Consider the following 21854-nt stretch of genomic DNA (forward strand, 5'->3'; position numbering starts at 1 on the left):
CTGAATATCTAACTCCCATTGTCTGGAGAGCAGTCTTAAGGTTGCTGAGTTAAAGAGTGAAATGAGCATTGTGGTCTAAGTGTCGCATAAATAATGGTTTCCATTACAAAAAAAACTGTACCACCACACCCTGGCCATCTCAAAAAGCAAAGCTCTAGAGGTTTCCCGCAGACAAATATATAAACCAGTGCTGAATTTCTCCCCTTTCCCCCTGTCTAAGGCAGCTAGTTTAGTGGCCTCTTTCTTTCTGGAACCTATTTTTTGTGACAAAATGCAGCTAAAACATTACACGGTTTTTCTATGAACAGGAGTAAAATGCACTCAGTGTAGACCAGCCTCTTCCCTGGTGTGAAGGTCAGCCACCAAAGCTGCCGAGTGGCAACCCAAGCCATTCTCACAGCAATAAAAATCTCTCTTTTTCTGTCTGCATCTTTTTACACATAAAGAAATGAGGCCCAAGTCCTGAGCTGCACTGTCACATCTTTGATAGCAACGAGGAGCACATGTGCGGAAGGGTGCGCAGCTCACGCCAACAAATGCTTGGGCGCAATTCCATACAGCCGTGGCGCTGCTGCCAGGGACGTACTGAGGATAACTTTCAAGCAGGTTTTGGAAAGGGAAAGGGAACAAAACATACACAACCGAGCTATGTGTTATGATGACAATAGCAGTCAGAGGGATATAAAAGGCTAAGCGTTTCACAACTCAGGTCAGTATAAGCACAGCCTTTCTACAGGCACAGCAGCCAAGGCAGAGAAGAAAAGGGAGAGTTGACCAAACTAACCTGCGAATTCAGCCTTGCATGAAACCAGGCTCCTAAATTACCATACCACGGCCTGTTCTCCTACTGCCGCAGGCGCAGAAGTAGATGCTTCTTTCCCCCAAAACTCCTGAAGAAGTGTGAAAATTACACTGACAATCTTTGGGTAAAACTATCTGCAATCTGTCACGGGCTTTGTATCTGACATCTGGCAAGATGCACAGTCAACCACAGAGCATTTTACAAGGATGCAGCGGATAGCCTACAAAATGGTCAATAGCTTCAGTTGTTTATCTGGGCTTTTGTTAATTTTCTGTCATTTCCTGGTGTGGTTTTTGTCAGTGGGGATCCGCAAAACCATTTTAAAAGGGTCAGGTGTTCTAAGCCCACTGAAACCAAAGAGGAGGTAGGTACCCAAATGCCTTGAGCACATCAGAAGGCATCAGGCTTGCCGCTTGCAGCCCGAATGGTGGTGACTGTGGGCAGTCCTACTCTGCTACATTCGCATAGTGTGCATCTCAAACCAGGATGAACTTGCACAGAACCTGGGTTGCTGCTTTCATTCCATAGCAAATACACGCCTTTGAGTTTTGCTAGCACCGGTGACTCCTGGGTTTACAGAAGGCTCAGATGAAAATCAAGTAATCCATTCCCTCAAAACAGGAAAGGTTCAAGTAATTGAGGGTGGCAATTTAGAATATGGATAACAGCAGTAAACCTTTCCTTAACAGGACACTCCCCATTTTATCATAATGTTCCAGAACTGGTTTTGGAGCACCTGGAATTAATAGCCCTTGTTTAAACTGCAGTAGCAGCTCTAGGAGCTTCGGCTGCAAGTCAAGAGCCAGGTCAGTTTGCTGGTGTCTGCACCAGGAAACATCACAGCAGCTTGTCCTTGCTTCGGACTGTTTGCAGTGTAAATCTCGAGTGAAAGACAGAAACAAGCCCGGAGAGAGGGAGCACAGAAAAAGGAGTGAAGATTGGTGTGTACAGTGCTGAGCTGTTCCCTTTCTTTCATTTCATCAGTTGCAACATCTGGAGCTTTTTAACTTTATTTTCTTTTTAGCTGTACAGCATACTGATCTGTAGGGTAGGATTCCCTTTGTGCAGATAGTTAGCTGGAGCAATGTGATAAAGATTGTTTGAAAAGTCTAAGACATGCAGACTCCATCAAAGCTGGCCTCCCTCTCAAAGTGAAAAGTAAACGCCGAGTGCTTTTCAAGGTGAACTTATTCAGCACTCAAGTTATTTGAAAAGGTCCTTCACTCAGAAATAATTGTATGACCCTCCTGACAGTAGACCTGAGAGCAGCAACATCAGATTCTCTAAAGAGAAAGATGGACTTCTGTCTTCTCCAATTTAAAAGTGAGCTTTATTAAAGAACAGTATGTATAATTTTAAGGACAGGGCTTACCTACTTAAGAAAAAAATGTGTCATTTCTAGGTACCAGATGTGCTGTATATTCCCTTGTTTAATACACAATTTTATTTACTCAAGTTTTTAGACGGCCATTCCTAGAAAAGATTTGAAGATAAAAGGTATTCCAACAGCAAAACTAAAATCCACTTTGTTCTCAATTAGTGTGGTTTCTTTTGCCCCATCTTCAATTTCTGTAGCCAATTTTTGTGAGGCAGACTGGAGTATTAGACTCAGCAATAAGGACTTTAAGATCCATTATGGAGCCAAAAAGTTTCCAAACCAAAATGCGTATCCAGTACTCATTTAGATATGACTCACCTATGGTCACCCCGCGACTCCAGCCACGGTCCCATGTATGGCTACATGACAGAAGTTACACTAATCAACACAAACAGGCAAAAACTCAACCAACCATCGTATAACATAACTGCCAGAACCACAGCTAGTGTGGGGTCTTATGTGACTTGACTGCTAGGTCAAAATGCAGCGTTTTCTGAGGCAGCGGCAAACCTGTTTGGCTTAAAGGGTAGTGCAGACACCTTGAAAAGATGGGAAGCACTTTGCATTCACAAAGTCCTGTCCCACGGGTGTGATTAGGCGGCATGATGGGCCAGGCTCTGAACATGGGTTATAAAACCATGCTGAGTATGGGTCATTAGCTCTTCACTTTATTTCTGGGCACATTCAATCACTTCTTTTGCCTGTGCTCCCATTTCCTGCTTTGCCATGTTTTGACTGCACTCCTCCAGGCTGAGATACTTTTAGTATGTCTTGGTATTGCACTGAAATGCTTTTCAAGTATTTCAATTGGCCAATACTGAAACAAGTTCAATAGATAAGATGCAGGCTTGTGATTTATGCTGATCAAAAATAGATTTGTTCTTCTTAATTTCATCCTCCATGACTCTCAGAAAAGACCACGAAACTCCAGGCTCCACCCAACACAGGCTGTAGGACAGTATCGTCGTTTCAGCTCGAGCTGTCAAACACAACACTAATGCCAAGCAGTGTTATCAGCTGGGTTCAAAAAATGCAAGTCTAACTCATAACATGTTTTTCTGATACGAAGTCTGCTCCCACTAATGACTAACAGGTTATCAGCAATTGATACACCTACGGAAACATGGAGAGGATAAATCATTCAAGGAAACCAATGGCTCACTGTTTCTTCCAAGCCAAGAACTGGAGGTGGGAAGAGTACCAAACAAGCCAAGCGGGTGGCAGGGTCCAAGCAGGCAAAGCAGCAACAATGTCTGCACACAAAGCATAGCTAACCTGGGAACTCCCCGCTGCGGGATGCTGTGGAAGTTAAACGTTAAACGGGTTCAGGAAGCGATCGGACAATTCTGTTGACTCACGAGACCCTCCTCATTCAGGAAGTCTCTGAGCCACGCAGTGCCGGAGGCTGGGCCAGGATCGTGTCCTCCTGCCCCATTTTTATCCTTTTCCAAGACTATTGTCAGCAGCAACCTGATGTAGGCATTCCCAGGGATTTTATCTTGGTTTACAGAGCCAGGTCTAAGTCTGAGTCAGGCACAGTCCCCATCTCATCTCTGCAAAGGGCACGGAATGCCACACGCAGTTTTTGCTCTCCGAGGTGAAGTAGCAAAGAGCTGGGGACAGAAAGGAAAGCGTTTCTCATCAGGAAATCAAACCCATGTTGTCCCTTGGTGACATGCAAGCAGTCTGGGACAAAATAATGTATCTAAATCTGAAGCAGTTGTTTTCACCCTCTTTCTGAAAGCCATTTACATGATTTAAGGAACAGTATCTTAATCCATTTCTGTAACAAAAGTATGTTGGGAAATTCTGATACGGGAGTTGAGATACCTTTTAATTATTGTTCATCTCAACTTTTGGGTGGACATTCCTTCTTTCAGTTGTCTTCAGTGATTTAATGCAGATAACCAAGGACTTCTCTTGACAGACATGAACATTTGTAACATCTACTGCAGTATTCTGCAGTCACTCGTGGGCTCTACTCACCTCGGACCAGCAGTGACCCAAGAAGAAGTGGGGCACTGGCAAAATAATCGTAACAGCAAGAATGAATACTCGAATAATGAGGAACGACAAAACTTTTCCCCAGAAAGTTCACATTTGGAGATGTGCAACGGGCTGGATTTAATGACAGTAGATCCTCTCCTCTCTGCTTATGTTCCTGCTGCTACAAGTGGAGGGCCTCGCGGGGCTGGTGGTTTCTCTGCCCCTGTATAACGAGTATCAGCCCCCTTCTCCCAGCCACCATTTCCTGCCTGCTGTTCTGAAGGTTTGTATGGGCTCCATTATCAGGAGATATGGAGACCTGATACTTTCAACAGCCCCTGCAGCTGGGTCCTCTTCTCCTTTCTTCCCTCCCAGCTGTTGGTGCCCTTGGGTTCCTCAGCCGCCTTCACCCCCTGTGCTGTGCCACGCGTGGCAGCTCCCATGTTCCTGCTCCCAGCCTTCGGGCGACGGCGCAGTGCTCCTGCCTTCCCCTGACCTTCCGTCGTCCTGCCCTCAGCTCGGGAGGACTCAGGGGCAAGGATCATTTCCAAACGGAGCTTGGTACAAAACAAAACAAAGCAAACTGGTACTGCAGAGGACTGCGTCAATGGGCGTGACTCCGGGCAACGGGAGGCTCGGTGTGGCAAGCAGGGGGGGTATGAAAGCGATAGCGAGGGATCGTGGCGAGGCACGCACGTTTCCTTCTTGGTATCTTTCTAGAGCTTGCAGGTTTTATCCGCAGTCGCTGCCTGGGATTTGGGCTTAGCATTCTGACCAAAATTCTGACAATTCACAGAATCACAGAATCACAGAATCACAGAATCATATAGGTTGGAAAAGACCTTTAAGATCATCGAGTCCAACCATAAACCTAACACCGCCAAAAACCACCACTACACCATGTCTCTAAGCACCTCATCCAAACGTCCTTTAAATACCTCCAGGGATGGCGACTCAACCACTTCCCTGGGCAGTCTGTTCCAATGCTTGATAACCCTCTCGGTGAAGAAAAATTTCCTAATATCCAGTCTAAACCTCCCCTGGCGCAACTTGGGGCCATTCCCTCTCGTCCTGTCACTTGTTACCTGGGAGAAGAGACCGACCCCCACCTCTCTACAACCTCCTTTCAGGTAGTTGAAGAGAGCAATAAGGTCTCCCCTCAGCCTCCTTTTCTCCAGGCTAAACAGTCCCAGCTCCCTCAGCCGCTCCTCATAAGACTTCTGCTCCAGACCCTTCACCAGCTTCGTTGCCCTTCTCTGTACGCGCTCCAGTACCTCAATGTCTCTCTTGTAGTGGGGGGCCCAAAACTGAACACAGCATTCGAGGTGCGGCCTCACCAGTGCCGAGTACAGGGGCACAATCACTTCCCTAGTCCTGCTGGCCACGCTATTTTTGATACAGGCCAGGATGCCATTTGCCTTCTTGGCCACCTGGGCACACCGCTGGCTCATATTCAGGCGGCTGTCAACCAACACCCCCAGGTCCTTCTCTGCCAGGCAGCTTTCCAGCCACTCTTCCCCAAGCCTGTAGCGTTGCATGGGGTTGCTGTGGCCCAAGTGCAGGACCTTGCACTTGGCCTTGTTAAACCTCATACAATTCACCCCAGCCCATCGATCCAGCCTGTCCAGGTCCCTCTGCAGAGCCTGCCTACCCTCCAGCAGATCAACACTCCCACACAACTTGGTGTCGTCTGCAAACTTACTGAGAGTGCACTCGATCCCTTCGTCCAGATCATTGATAAAGATGTTAAACAGAACTGGCCCCAACACCGAGCCCTGGGGAACACCGCTTGTGACCGGCCGCCAGCCGGAGTAAACTCCATTCACCACCACTCTCTGGGCCCGGCCGTCCAGCCAGTTCTTTACCCAGCGAAGAGTACACCCGTCCAAGCCATGAGCAGCCAGTTTCTCCAGGAGAATGCCGTGGGAAACCGTGTCAAAGGCTTTACTGAAGTCTAGATAGACAACATCCACAGACTTCCCCTCATCCACTAGGCGGGTCACCTTATCATAGAAGGAGATCAGGTTGGTCAAGCAGGACCTGCCTTTCCTGAACCCATGCTGGCTGGGCCTGATCCCCTGGTTATTCTCTACATGCCGTGTGATAGCACTCAGGATGATCTGCTCCATCAGCTTCCCCGGCACCGAGGTCAGGCTGACAGGCCTGTAGTTCCCCGGGTCCTCCTTCCGGCCCTTCTTGAAGATGGGTGTCACATTCGCTAATCTCCAGTCAGCAGGGACTTCCCCAGTTAGCCAGGACTGCTGGTAAGTTAGCCAGGACTGCTGGTAAAATTCAGCACGCTGCTCACCACATCCACCCCAGCTAACGCCAGTGTTTCACCAAAAACGTATGGCCTGATCTTAAACACGTTCCACCCCATATTTACCTTCTTGTTGCAAAGCCCAGCCAGTAGCTTTTTCTAGACACTATACCTTCTTGAATGCCTTTCCATTACTTGAGACATACAATGTGCAAGTTGGATATTTTGGATTCACCTCATAAACTGCTAGCGTTGCTGGTAAAGTCTTTTTCTCTGATCCTAGGATCTAGGTGATACAGACTGCAGAATACTGTAGTTTGTTTGTGGGCAGGGAAGTTAATTTTAATGCCAGTTTTTATACCTGAGATACTGTAAACGAGTATCTTCAACTTATATTGCCCATCGTAAACTTTTTTAACCTGTGAGTCATTTTCAAAATAATAAACGTAACTATTCCATAAAAATATCTCAACACAGAAGAGCCAGAAAAGTGAAGGACATGAACAGATGGCACATCAATCTTCTGCATTTATACAATTTGTTTTTTAATGCAAATAGTGTGGGTTGCCTGCTCTTGCCTTGGATATTGTTCCAAAGACGAGCACATTTTCTTATCTTTCTGGATCAATGTGACATTTGCAGTTATCATAAAGTGGGAGCCCATTTAATGATGTTAATGCTTCCTTAATGTAAAAATAAAATCACCTCCTTTATAAAAGCAAACAGATTAAAAGTCCCAGAGAGACCATTGAAATCTGTGACATTTGCAGTTACTGGCGGCTAGATGGCTTGATTATACACAGGTAAAAAATATCTTAAAAGCATTGTTTACGCTCATTAATCAGGACATTAAATAGGAATGCTGGAGTCTCCTCAGCTAGAATCAGTTTTAAAAATGTATTAATGAAAAAATGGAGGCATCATTTCATGCAGCCTGTTTAGATGGTTCAAAAAACCCAAAACTGCAAACAACCAAACTTATGGCCTTATGGCAGCTTGGTAAATCTTCAGACCCCAGATGTAATATGTGGTCTGCATTTTTATTTGCACATATTGGAAAGTGACTCTGCCAGCAGTCCCTGATTCATGCCTGTACCGTTCCCTCCATGGTGCCACCAAGCAAGTGGCACATCACTAATATTTCTATTCTTGCCCCTGGGGAAAATTTGAATCTTTAGTTTTTGTATGGGCTTTTGGGGGGGAAAAAAACCCAACCCACCAACAAAAAAAACAAAACACCACCAACCAAAAAAACCTTCTCTTCTGTTCCGGATTCTTACAAAAAGAGAAATTAAAAATTATTGAAATATCCCACTTGAAACTATTCTGAGTACAATGTACCCTGCAAATCCCAGATTCCCACAGTCCCAAATTTGGCTGGGGCTACATTACATCTCTCTAGTTCTAACAGGAAAGAAGTAAGTAAATGGTATGAAAAAGATACTATATTTTTCATCGAATAATATTTTAGGAAAAAAATTGATTCTTAAACAACCCCACATTTTTGGATTTGTGATTGACTGAAAGTCAAAATGTGGTGATGGCTTCTGTGGAAACATCATTTTGAGCAAAAAACCAAAACCCAAACAACCCCTTTGAACTCCGCTCATGATTTTGCTCAGGAAAAAGGCCACCGCTTCCCCAGCGAAAACAAGCAAGCTCCGCGTGCCCTGGGCAGGCAGCGGCGATAGCTCCAACTGCACCACCAGGCTGGAGGAACCACCGCAGCCTGCTGACCCCCAGCACGGTCTGGGACAAATAAACTCTACGCATTATTTCTTTTTTAAGATTTTACAGTGAAGGAGGGATGAATGCTGTAGTCATAGAACCAGGACAATGCTGTAGTCAGGAAGGGGGGAAGGACGTAATCATAGAGTAAATAAGAGTAACTGGGTAATCCAGGCATTCCCCCTGTGCACGCTATCCCCTATCACCTCTCGGGCTTCCTTCCAGACCTGCAGCTTCTTGTAACCACCCCTGTCCCTTTGATGCCCAAAGTCCTGCCCAAAAGAGCCCAGCTCGCAGAGGCACTGGAACAAATCACAGATGTAGACATTGCTTGCGCAGCTGCGCACACAGGGTAGATCCTCACAACCGCTCCCTGTACAGTACCTGCAGAGCGGGTTAGAGGAACAGGAGAGGTGGTAGAAAGCTGAATTCACCGTACAGCCCACAGATGAACACTTCTTTATCACTGTTTTGGAGATGCTGCCCTCGGACACAAACACAAAACGGGGGGGTCTATTGTTGTCATCAAACCCCCTTTGAAATACCCCACTAACTAGAAAAGGTAATGAAAAAATGCCTTTTAACTCCCTGTCCTTCCCCTTCTGAATGAGCTGTTAAAAGACCAAGAAAAACTGTTATAGCGATACCATAAAAAGAAAAAAGCCCAAAAAAACAAAGAGCTCTCAGCTCCAGGCGTGTCCGAGGGGCTGGCAGGGAGAGACAGCGCCCACATGGGAAAGTTCTGTCACCCCATCTGAGATATCACTTAGCGGTGGCAGCTCTCCAGAGGCAGAACGGGTCCCACCTGTTTGCAATGTGTTTAGCTATTAATATTTATATAGTAGTTCAAGTGGGTATAAAAAAAAAAAGGGATGAAATTCATCAAATTGTATGTCATCTCTTGGTGGTGTAAAATAAAAACCGTTGCAGCAGGGGGAGAGGGGAATGGCTTGTTTTCTTGCCTTTCTGCAGAGCGAAATGTCGTTGCTCTCAAAATGTCTCAGCGCAAAGCGTTTGGCAATCGCCTCGGTGTGATCCACACCGTGACATCCAGGCTAAATACTACGGCCACGGCCTGGTCCCAAAATCACAAGGCTTTGAATAGCACCACACAAATAACACATTTATCAGCTCTGTCGCTCGACTTACAATGTCAGGGAAAAAAAAGCAAAAAAGAGTCACATTGATGTGGAAGTCATTTTCTTAAGCTTCACTTACTGTGCCGAAAAAAGCCCCCGAAAACATTTAATTTTTCTAAGGTACCGATTCATGGATTGCTGCGAGCGTGAGCAATGTCCAAGGGGACCCCATTTTCCTACGCAGAGGTGAAGTCCCAGAGATGTCTCCTACCTAAGACGACACGTGGATCCCAGACGTACTGCTGGTGCTCAATCCTTTTGGACTTGTTCTGCTTTCTATAAAATACTTCAATATTCATTGGAGCAAAAGAGACAAGAATGACTGATCACCCAGTAATAACTTTACCATCATCCTTGATATGTATTTGAGGTGAAAGTAAGTATTATATATGAAGAGGATAATTTCAGCACGGGAAAGACAGAAACATCCACTCTAGGTGTCCCGTACCACAGAGCATGGAGCACTTTCCAGGCAGGCAAGAGGCCGGGGCTGAGGATGCTGCTCTAATAACGTAAGTCTTGCACATTTAAAATTAATCTGCCTGGCATAATTAAGATCTAAGCCACAGAAAATGGAAGGGTTTTAATAGGAAAAAACTAAAAGCCATTCATGCCAAAATGAACGCTCGTCTTTGGGCGGTGGCCTGAGTATTCACATTTTCTTTGCATAAATGGGAAGGTTGCCTGTCCCCGAGGGGTGTCCCCTAATGAGGAGCAGGCAAGGGAGGTAGGAATCCAGACTGGATTTTCTGTTTAATCCTGTGAACGTTATCCCATAATTTTTCAAAACTGAATCCAGTCAGGAAATTCAAGTGAAATCTGTGAGCAATTTTGGGCCTTCTGAAACTTCTTTTGTCAGCGAATTAAGTATTTGCCAAAACGAGAGCAGAAATTGCCCAGCCTCTGCACTGAATAGGAACAGCACCCAGGAACCTCCTGAACAGCAGTGACGGTGATGGGGATCTGCTCTGACCACTGAGGGAAGGACATGTGCACCCAACCAGCAAAGAACGGAAGGGAAACAGCTTCGTTTTCCAGGTGCTGAGAATTTTTGGTCAGGAGCTATTTCCACACCTTCCCACCTCTTGTCCTTCCCACCCGCTGATGCTTCCCAAAACACCATCAGTCAAAACAGTTTGGCTGAGGGTGCTGGGAAAAGCCCAGGATAGGTGACAGGGATCAGGCTGCTCTTCTTCCCTGCGATATTTTTTATACACCCAGCACAGAATGAAGAGGAGAGTGGTTCTCTTCTCCTTGTCCACACTCATCCGTAGCCTCCTGTAAGCTGATCTAATCCCCACACCTCTCTCACCTACACAGAGAATTTGCACCTGATTAAATGAACGTGGTTGAAAAACTGAGCCAGCTGGAGATCACAACCCCATCCAATGCCTCAGACCATGCCTGCAGCAGGACTGTGTGTAAACACCAGAGCTTAGTGCATGGCAGAGACAGGACCCAAATCAGCCACTGTTACGCTTCTCTCTTCCCTCTCACTCACACATGCACAGAAACCAAGCCCACACAGCCTCTCGTGCACAGTATCGCACAGTCCAGGGGGGGAAATTAAGCCAACGAAACATTAGAAAGAAGGAAATGAGAAACCAGAATGACATACAGCAATCATAAAATGTCTAGGTCTAACCATGCCAGGAAACCTCGTGAGGGCAACTTAGACTAGCAAGCATTTTACTTACCTAGCTCAAGTAACCAACAAGGCACATGTGACAAAGTCACCACAAGCCCTGAATCATGATATTTAGCTCAGCTCTCTCTAGCAGGTACTGCTACTTTCCATTTAGTCTTAATCCAATCTCTCCAAGAGCTTTCATTCCCATCAGCCTAATCAAAGCCTTGTTATTTGCTATCATAAATTTTCAGCATTACATTTCATGAAATCTATATGAAGTTCTGTACGCACTTGGAGTGAATTCATTTTAATGAGAGCACTTGTCTCTGCCACACAGGCTCATTGTATTATAGCATTTTGAAACCTGAGTGACTTCCTTCCTTCCAGAAATAAAACCAAAGAAACTCTTTCCCCTGTCTTCAGCTTCTATCCACTTGAGCACTTTCAGAGTTTGCGGTTTTAAACAAAGATTTTCTATTACTCTTTTTCACGCTCCATTCAGCAAATGCTTTTAAAGAACAGACTCTTTTAACATTTCACCCTTCTCAAGGTCCTCTTGTTGGTAGAGAGGGCCAAGTAAATTTCTGTGTGTATAAGTAAGGGAGCACCTTGCTCTGGAAGCAGAGAGGATAGGAGCACACAGATGAGCCAATCTGCCGTTGTAGTGCTGCATCAAGTAATAGGCAACGTGCAGAAGAACAGAGGAATAGGATTAGCCTGGATGGAAAGCCACTAGCAAGTTAGCCAGCACGGCGACTGGACTACTGAAGGAAACCTTTTCCCTGCCTCGTCCAACCATGAGCTCCAAATTCATCAGAACTTTGGTTTATACAGGGAAAAAGTCATTTAACTTTCTCTCTCCTATCCTTAGCAGTGTTTTTATCTGATAAGTACATCTGGATGAGGATGCAGGCAATTGAAAGGTTGATCTCATCAGGCCTTTTGGCTTAACCCAAGAGTATAAAAACCTAGAAGAGTCACAGGAAGCATATTTTCTTTTTATGCTCCTACCCAGATTTTGGAGTCTGTGGGAGGCACAGCACTGTTTGCTGATTTTGGCTACACTGAATCTTGTTAACAATTTTGTGTCACTGATAAGGATGCTCTCTGTGTAAGGTAGTCTTCAACAAAACTTTCCTGCAAAGAAGTAGGCAAGTTTAAGAGGGGCAACCCCATGGAAGCACAGATTCAAGTCGTTCTGCGTTTCAGACACTGTGTGTACAAACTTCAACCTACTGGGGTGGATAAAGGAGGCAGGGGTTGGCTTGCTGCCCTACAAATGCACCTTGGCCGATTTCCTCAGAACAAAGACCTGCAGCAGGCCAAGGCAGACACCGTCCCTCCTCCTTCCCATGCTCAGAGCCGAGTGGCATGTCTGAAGGGAAAATGGGAGCCACACTTGGGCAGGGAGCTCAGAGCCTGAGGAAGTCTCCAAACTGGATGGAAGGCAGCAGCCAGCCTCTTTCGTTTTTCCTTCCTGGATGCACTGAAGCTTGGGGACAAAGTATGTTTATTTGACTTCGACCCAAAAGGGGAATAAATCCCTAATTTTGTGGTCTACACATACTAATTAACAGCCTTGCATATCTTCAGATTTCAGTTTTTATCTCCAGGTATCCTCTACAGTTTTGCCTTTGGATCAAATCCAGAGCAAAAGGACCTACTTCTGGCACAAGGGTGACAAAATTCCTCTCTGGATCCCTCAGGACAACTTGACCAAGAACAAACTGTTGCTACTGGCCAGTCGAGGTCTGAGTGCCACTTTGATTTACCCCGGCCAGCCGAGGTCTGAGTGCCACTTTGATTTACTCCGGCTCTAAAGTACAAATCTCTGGCTGAATCAACTGCAGACAAAGATTTCACATGCCTCCTCATTTACTCTTAACTTTCCACTTGTCCCTTTCAGAGAGATCAAGGAGACTGACTGGTGCTGGTGGGTTTGTGTCAGAGAAAAGGAATCAGCTTTACCTCCACGGGCAGCTCTCATGCTTCATGAGACACTTTTATACAGTTTTAAAACAATTTCTCATGAGACAAAAGAGAAAGAAGTCATGGTCAGCGTAGCAGAGAACAGACATAAGGAAAGTTGACTGTATGGGATATTTTTTAATGCTCATACTGATTTTCAGTTAAAATAGTCTTCTACTCTCCAGAAATATAGAATTGGGTAGGAAACAAACTCAGTAAGGAGCATCAGATTCAAGCCACCTACTACCTTTCCCCTGCCCACTGTGAATTCAAGGAAAATAGGGCTGAATGTGGATTCAATTTATTATTAAAAAAAAGCCACCCCGAGCTTTTCATAAAACAGAAATTGGAAAAAGAATACGTCAAAAATGAGAGATCAAAGACACAAGAATGCAAAAATGGCACTGTAGGTCAAATCAAGGTCCATCTAGGTTGTCCCTTCATCTCCCAGAGGAACTGGTAGTGGATACCAAACCAAGTTAGTATCATTTCTGCTTAAAGAATGTGAGAATTCTTCAGAGTGAACAAAAAGAGGATTCAAATCCTGTCCCTGCCTGGCCACTGAGATACCATCACTTCTAACCCATGCCAGCGAAATGCCAAATCCCCCTCAAATTTGTCGCAGTATAATTTTTTGCCAAGCTGATCCCAGTCTTGGGGAATCAGGAAATTGGATAAACGGAAGGCACCTTTTCTCCACTGCAAACCCACAGCACGCACGCCCGACACGTCAGAGAGCAGAGCCCAGGTGCTTCCCCGTTGTGCCATCCCCTCGGCTTCCTTCCCCAAAAGCGTCCCACTGGCGCAGACTGCACGCCGCCTCCCACCTCTCCCAGAGCTCACGCAAAGGAGCGGGACCCAGAGCAGAGGCAGGACCGTGGGCAGAAATCAGAAGCAGAAATCTCTGCTTCTGCCCTCTGCCTCACCAGCTCTCAGAGACGAGGGCACCCGAAACCTCGGTGAGGCAGCGATACCGCCTGTTCTCCTGGGCGGCGGGAGACGCTTCGGCAGCCATGCCGGGAAGCACTCGGCGCCTGTTTCCCTTGCCTCGTGTCTGCTCTGTGGCGCAGAAGAGACACCATTAAACAGCCACATATATTACCACTTTAACATGTTTAAATCAATTCCACCTCCATTCAGATGAGTGTTGAAACCCCCGTGTGGCTGGCAATTCCTAGAAGAGGACAGATCTTTTCCAAAAGCTAGGCTGAACTTAAAGTAGATACAAAATAATAGTATAGATTTTCTTTCTCTCTCTCGCTCATCACAGCCCTAAGATTAGCATAAAAATGTGCTATCCTAACTAAGCAGTCTGTTAACTGATAAGCTATCAAAAAATCATCTGTTATTTTTATAGCTCAAAGGCAGATGCCATTTCAAGAACCAGAGTTGATTGAGTAGGATTTTTAGTGCTTCGTAGATTTATCATTGTAAACTTGAGGTATTTTAAAACAGAACGATTCAAGTCTTGAAATATTACCTCAAGAGCAATCAAGCATTAGGATTTTTGCTGGTCTTAAGTTTTATCTGGGATGAAATCATTTAATGTCATATCATAAAGAATTTGAGTTGTTTTCTAATGCGCACACTAAAAAAATCTTTTCTGCATCACGGTCCAAACCGATGTAATTACTCAAAAGCATGGATGTCAAAGCTTCCCAGCTCCTCCTGCAGGGCCCCCTTCTGCACATTCTCTTCGTATTCCCCTTCTCGGGAGCATATTTGGGGAGGACCTCAGACAGCCAGTGGCAATCAAGCTTACTGTATCAGGTTTAATGGTTTAATGGCTTGGCACCGATGAGATGCCCTGCCAATATCTGTCCGATTATCCTGCTGTGTGTTGTACTTCTGTAAATGTTACTATATTGTAAAGCTGAAGTACACATGCTGCTGCAGGAAAGGAAAAAGACTACCAACACGCGTGTTGCACACAGAAAATCAAGTATGCTGAGTTTTTCGATAGTAGGCAGAATGGAACGGGGCCAACGTGCAGCTCGTAGGAAGAGAGAGGAAAATGTGGAACAACGCTAACCCCACGTTACGTGTGATGTGGCCGCTGCATCGGGAAAGTATGTATCACTGTGGAGAAGCAATCAGCAATAGACGGAGCATCGAAACACTCCAGTGGAGGGGCTTCTCCTTTCGTAATAAGAGACAGGTGCCAACAGGAATTAAGAGTCTGCAACCAGTTATTGCGATTAATATTGAACTTTTGTGAGTTCTACAAGCTATCACACATTAAGGCATGGGCAGACTGGCTTTCCAGGGCAGCTCTTCCACATTTTATACCAGTCAAAATGATTAGACATACCTCCAAGCTGATGTCCTCTGAGAAAGAGGCATGACATTACCCCCAAAAGAGAAATAATAGGAGTGTTAAAACATGCATATCACCCATTTTCAGAGGAACTTGCCTCTGAAATACTTCAGTGCTTACGACAGCACAAGCTTGCAGCGTTTGCTGGGATGAACCTCCTTTCTTGCTAGCTTTTACTCAGTTCAGGGTTCTCCACACAGGAAAAGAAATCACTTCAGTCAGAAAACAGACTGGGAGGGTTGGTTTTTTTTTTTGGAGCAAGAAATACTCAATCAGCCCAAAGAGACAGCAAAGAGCCACAGAGTACCTAGATACAGCCTGACAGACCAAGAATACTATTTTTTTTGGTGTTTGCTCAGTGCAACTGATATTTCAAAATGCCACATAATTGCACTTATCACCAGTTCATCCCAGCGCATGGTCTCTTGCACTGATGCTCTGCATAGTGACATGGATGCATGCGGCTGGCTGAGAGCTGCCGTCATACCCTGTGTGCTGCTTCTGCAAGTTTCCTGAAGAATCCCTGGTTCCACGTGCTCCTGACTCCTCCTGCGGGCAACTGAGCTCCTCATTACACAGCAAATATGCACCTTTCCCAAACCTTTACTCCATCACTCCCTTCAGGGATAGAAGACCCAGCAAAAGACTTAATGAGGTTAAGAACAGTACTAATTTATCTTCCTGAGTCTACGGGGCATCCAACCCACAGCTGCTTCCCCCAGCTCCCATGCTGCCCCCTGCACGTGTTATCTCAGGGGGACCCGGCAGTCCGGAGGACAGCGAGGGCAGCATGACAGGTGGCTTTTCCGCCTGCCTGCTGTGCGAGGTGCTGAGCTTCCAGGTGCCCTGCCTCCCTCTCTGCCACACAGCGGGGCTCATGTAGATTTGAGGAATACCTATAGCTTGAGAAAGGGGAATAAACCACCCTGATATTCATTGTCTCCCAGGAAAAGTCGCGTTTCCCAGGCAGAATCCCCGACTGTCTTTTGTTGCAGGCATAAGCTCACGCCGTCCTTGCTCCAGCCCAACCAGAAGCTGTGCGGTGTGGTCACTGCTGCGTTCAGCCCCAGTTTGCGTGTCCAGCTGTGAGACAGGGTGCCAGGCCGGCGGGGCTCCCTGGGTCCTGGCGAGCAGGGACAGCACGCAAAGGGCCAGCAGCTGCTTCAGCGGCCCTCCTTAACGCCCCGGCTGGCATCACAGTGGCCTGGAGAGGTAACCCAAGGGGGAAGGAGGCTCACGTTAGCCTCGCCAAGCTACCTGGCGGTAGACGTTGGAAGTGCCTGCCTACCTTTAGGGTTTTACAGACCTTATGCTATGGAAAATAAAAAATAAATAAAGAAAACCAAAACCAAATAAAAATAACCACCAGCTTTTCAAACAGCGAAGACAAAGCTTTCCACGTAGCGGCAACTGCCTCCCGAACACGTAATCTCCTGCTAACCCTCTGCCGCTGCTGGGAACGGCTCCAGGTTTCAGCCTCTTCAGGAGTGTGCTAGGTGAATTGGTTTGGGAAATAGCACCAGGTGCTTTGATACGTGCTACCAAAGCTCTGAGTGAGCTACAGTGGCATCCTAGAGATTCACATGCTCCAAATAAATGAATTTTAAAAATCAAGCACAGCAAAATACTGCAGCAGGTTAAAAGCTGCTGTGTCAAAGCTGAAAGAGCATTAATGGTCCAGAGACACCTCACTTTGTGCATGAATTTGCCCCATCAGTTTTTAGCAGCCAGTTCCCTAAGAGGCCTCAACTTTTGCCAGCTATCTCCCAAAGACAAGGGCAGAGATATTTTTCTTGCCCAAAATAGTTAAAAGTCATCAAACAGCTCTGTACTTACAAGGCCAACCTTTCCCGACCTTTCTGGCTAGACCAACTCCTGTTACATTAACCTCTGACCTCAAGTCTCCTTAATAGCAATATTCCTGGGCACTGTAATTTCCCTCCCACCGTGTTGGCTCAGGGAAATATTTACTATCTTGGCTTCAGAATTTATTTTTCAACAGAAGTGGCAGGGACCACCCTATTCCACCCCCTCGTCAGGCAGTACAAGTGAAGTAATTCCCGAGATATTATTTTACCCGAACAAATGTGCTTCAGAGTCTCCTTAGCTTTGTACGAAGCCCTGACTTCCTATCAAAATCAAACAGGGACCTTGTCAGATTTGAGATGGATATAAACAAGAAATGGGAGCCCATAATTGGTGATGGAAATCAGATAAGCCCCTTTTAAATACAACCATTGATAGAGAAATGGGAACTCAAATTACCTTTGATTAAGTCTCCTAAGAAAATAAAGTGAGGGGGAGGGAAAGGAGGGTCTGGCTTAGTAAAACCACCCTCATGGATAAAATCACTGGGATGGGAGTGGAAGGAGATGGCTGTAGCTTGTCAAACTCCCCAGGTTGGATGCAGCAGGACTGGAGCCAAGGAGAAATTCCTCACCCACCATCAGCAGCGTCAGTACTTGAGGGTCCCACAGAAGGGGCCGTGACAGGCGTTTCATCTCTGTCTGATGCCCTCATTACTCCAGCCTCTGTAGCCAGAGACTGTGCCGAGATTATGCATAGAAAGTCAGCTGAAAGCAGACGGGGACACACGATACCAGCTTTCTGCAGGCTTTTTAGACTTACGGGGTTCGTCTCATTGCTTCCACATTTAGGTAAATCAAATTATTTCAAAACTGGACTACGAGGACTAAGGAACTTGCTCGATGACTTCTGGGCAAATCACCTATGGATTTGGTTGTAAGCCTGCCTGGTGCACCTCTAAACAGGAGAAAAAAAAACCTGTTTAGTTGCTGGAGATCTGGCTGACCTCTTCAGCTAATCTGAATTTCTCACCATTTAATTATATTTAATTGTAGTAACCAGGGACTTGTAGATATTTCATCCAATTGGGAATGAGATTCCCATTCCCATCTAAATTAAATTTTCGGATGTACACCAGGCAGGGGAAAAAGAATGACTTCCAAAACGAGACCGAAATAAGCAAAAAAAAAAAGGAACTTCCTCTGTACAACATATTATTTTTCAGTAGCCCTTTTTCCATTTTCATTACTTGCTCCCTCTTTCTGCCTCTCCCCACACCCCTGACACGGCTTCTTACATACTTTAAAAAACTTCTCCTGATCTGAATGCAAGCCCCAAGCCCAAAATGTAAATACGTTCCAAAGGAGGACATGGGAGGACAAAGCAGGCTCACTAATATCTCCCAAGAATCACGTAGCTCTGCTCAGCCGATGACCAGTTGATGCCGAGTCCTGCTCACAGTCCGGTCTGGGAGCTGCCACCTGCGCAGGACCGCTGGCTGGCACAGGTACGCAGCACCTCGCCCAGGAGAGCCGCCGCCGCCTGCATCGCACCAGCAAATGGGGACGGACTCACTCCTTACAAATCCACTCCCAAAAGCCGTTTCAGAGCTCTGCTAGTGCTGAGCCTGCAGAAACGTGCAGCAGCTGTGAGGCAACCACCACACCTGCGTTAACCACACCACTCCACTCCCCATTGGGTTGGGAAGGGCTTTGAAAAGGAGCGGTGGGTGTTTTACCTGCTGCCACGCAGAGCACAGCCGATGGCTCCCGCTAGACAGCACAAGACTGAGCTGTACGTGTGATGCCACGTGTTCTTACCCTGAGGATGCTGCAGTGCCATGTGCCGCTCCTCCTCGCAGGGCGGGAGGAGAGCGGCACACCCGAGGAAGCCTGCTCCTGCCCAGGGACCCTCAGGGACCACGGGGAAGCAGCTGGCGTCGTGGGAGAGGGGAAAGGCTGGGCAGGGCAATACGGCAAGGGAGTCACCCCTCCGGGCAGCGCTAGGAGCTGTGCAGGGGAGGACCGGGCAGAGAGACGCTGGGCTTGGCTGTATTGTCACGTAGGGATGCCAAACAACACCGGGTCTCTCCCGCGCTCAGCACCTCATGCTCATGCACAGACAGCGGCTCTCCCTGGAGCTTCCCGGGCCGCCGGGCCACCCCAGGGAAAGGCACGGCAAGGGGCTGCTCCCTGAACCTGCGCAGCCTCAGCCAGGCGTCCCCAGGGTGCCCGGGTGGCAACGCAGCACACAGGCACAATTAAGGGGACACACGCTGCGTTAGATGTCAAAAGCTTGTTTTCACACAGTACGCCCAGCTCTGAACACGATCCAAACCCACGTCCTTCGGCGGTGCGCACCGACTCAACCGCGCTGAAGTCAAGGTCATCCCCCAGCCTGTCACTGCGTCACCTCACCCCAAACCACAGGCCGGTTTGCTCCGCACTCCTGAGTTTCAGATCAGGCAGCTGAGGCTCAGGACAGGTACAATTACTAAGCTACTGTAAGTAATACCTTCGGCTTAATTACAGACCAAACCCCTATTTGCGGGTCAGTACTCTGTCAGGATAAATAAGCATTTTCACACAGTATTACATTTCTCTATTTCTTTTGGCTGATAATATTGGATACTGCCCAAGTCTGTCCCTAATGACCACAATAATCATTCTTATCTGGACTCTAATCAGCGTCATATGTAACCTTATCACGCACACATCTTTGTAAACATGCAGTGTTTAAACAAGTGTAAGGTCATAAGGAACTCCAACATTTTGAGCAAGTTTGTGAAACACAAACTACTCATTTTTTGAAGAATGTTTAGAATTAAAACTTCTGATTCTGGAAAACTGGATATTTGGGGGCTATCGGATTGAAATACAGCTGCATGCAAAACTGATCTTTATAGTGACGGATGGGTCCCTCTGTGCAGATAAAACCCAGATTTTAAATATTTCTTTTAATTGTTATTGTCTTTGTGCTCAAGGACTGATTGTGGGAAAAATGCCATCCTCTGACCATAAAAATAAAAAGAAAATACAATAAAGCAGTAATTGGTCAATGATGATTGAACTAACGACTTTACAGTGCCAGTCAAACACACATAATAATTGCTCTTTGGACTCTTTATGAAAGTACACCACTGTTTCATAAGACTAATCCAGCATTATAAATTCTCCATTTTATGTCAGTTTCCGCCATTATCACATAAGCCTTATGATAAATTGCATACATTATTAAAGTTTCCTAATTTAGACAACATAGTGCGTGATAAAAATGAAGGGTTATCTCCACCAAAAGTAGGTCAGATGCAAGTTGTCACCAAGATGGCAATTACTTTTTTTGGGTTTGTTTAAAATCTGAATGACAAGGCTTTGGAAGCCTTGGGTGCTATGTTGTGCCCCTGACCACAACAAGCGCCAGGGAGCTGCGGAGGCAAGGGGAGGAGGGAGTTCACCTGCCTGTGGCCCGCGCCCTGCCCAGCCTCCCACCAGCACGAAAGCCGAACTCATCCGCAGCCAACTTCCCAGGATGCGGACGCAGGCACGCCATGGCTCGGCCACCTCAACCGCTCCCGCGTGCGGTGCGTCGATCCGCCCCCTTCACCGCTGCAGCCGCGCTCTGAAACTTTGAAACCTGTCACCACTCTCACGACAGCTGGCGCTTCAGAGAGGAAAGGCGCACCGCCCGCCAGCAAGCGGGAGGGCCTGGCGGCAGCCAAGGGATTCCAGGCATTGCCCGAGTTTTCTTGCATCCAGCTGTGACGTGCTGCTGTAGCAGATTACTCAGCTGCCCGACTTCTTCCACTCCGAGGAAGAGCAGAGGATAGCTTCATGGAAAATAATAGGGAGTGTTTCCAGGTATCATTACCTACTGGTGTCATAGTTGCGCCAAATGGTGCCCGCTAAGATCAGGGCTTGCCTGTGCTGCCATTTAGGCGAGTCCCCACCCTTAAGCGCTCCCGACACAGACGTGGCAGGGAGCGGAGGGAGGGGAGCACCAAATCTATCAGTGTCTCAGCCAGCGTGGCTGAGGAGAGGCAACAGACTCTCCTGAGATCCCTTTATTGCAGGAGGGGGAAAGCAGCCCCTCTTTTCCCCCAACATCCCTGTTAAGGGCTTACAGACAGGCCATAAATACTTGGTGGTGTTAAATGAAGCTGGAAAACCTTTCTGTTTTCCTTAACGCATATCTGGAACCTAACAGTGCTCCCAGAACTCATATGTTACTTTTTAGATTTCTCTCTCTTAAATGTAGTCTTAGAAACATACCAGGAGGAGACCACGATTTAATTTGCAACGTTAGGATAAGCTCCTCCGGCAATTCTCCATCCCGGTTGCGCCCTCGCTCCCAGTCCTGTATCTGCCCTGCAGGATGTGCCGAGGAAGCTGGCGCTCCACTCCAGTGAAATCTCACGGGGTCCTTTCCCTGTGTGGTCAATTCTGAGACTTCACAGCCTCCGTCAAGCATGCTAATAAAGTTCTCAGTGGCTGGCTGCGTGATTGCCTATCAAACGCCACCACAAAGGAAAGCGTTTGCTGTCCACAGCAGCATTCAGTCATTGCTAGCTAGCCCGGGCCATCTCCGCCCTCCGACTGGACAGCCTTTTCGGCCCCTTCTGGAAACGACTGGCCAAAGCACAAAGCGACACAGACTCTGACTCTGTGCCAAAAACCCCTGTGCAGTGCCACAGGCTTACATGAGCGCGACCCCTGGCATTTTAGTATTACCCAGGAAGCAACGCCAGCTTCCCTCAGCACAGGCGCTGCCATGGTGGGAAGCCATGGCACGAAGCACCAGGAAGAGGTAAAGAAGCAGGCCTCAAACCAGAGTTGCTCAGGGA

The sequence above is a fragment of the Mycteria americana genome, chromosome 9 (assembly GCF_035582795.1).
Source record: "Mycteria americana isolate JAX WOST 10 ecotype Jacksonville Zoo and Gardens chromosome 9, USCA_MyAme_1.0, whole genome shotgun sequence".
In the NCBI taxonomy this organism is placed as follows: domain Eukaryota; kingdom Metazoa; phylum Chordata; class Aves; order Ciconiiformes; family Ciconiidae; genus Mycteria; species Mycteria americana.